We start from the raw sequence: 312 nt of genomic DNA, 5'->3' as shown, positions 1-312 counted from the left end.
TAATTATCCAATCCTGAAGCTATGATTGATGACGTTTCATATCAACGCGCGCTTGTCTGGCGGGAATTTCTTCTGACTCCCCTGACAACTCTGCTGCGCGAGTACATTTTTTACAAACACCGGTGTTGAACAATAAACCAACCATTTTACTACGGCACTAACTAGGATGCTTTAGACAGAAGAGGACTGCCGTTTTATTCAAACGACCCTCGAACCGGCCTAACACCAGCGAATTAATTGCGTATTGTTGATATGAACAAGTACCTGTATGATTTTTAAGGTATGAGAGTGCAATTTCCGGGCACTTAGAGG

Source organism: Anneissia japonica, unplaced genomic scaffold, assembly GCF_011630105.1.
Source record: "Anneissia japonica isolate Jap-2015-1 unplaced genomic scaffold, ASM1163010v1 scaffold184193_len599_cov146, whole genome shotgun sequence".
In the NCBI taxonomy this organism is placed as follows: Eukaryota; Metazoa; Echinodermata; class Crinoidea; order Comatulida; family Comatulidae; genus Anneissia; species Anneissia japonica.
Note: the sequence above shows the minus strand (reverse complement) of the source record.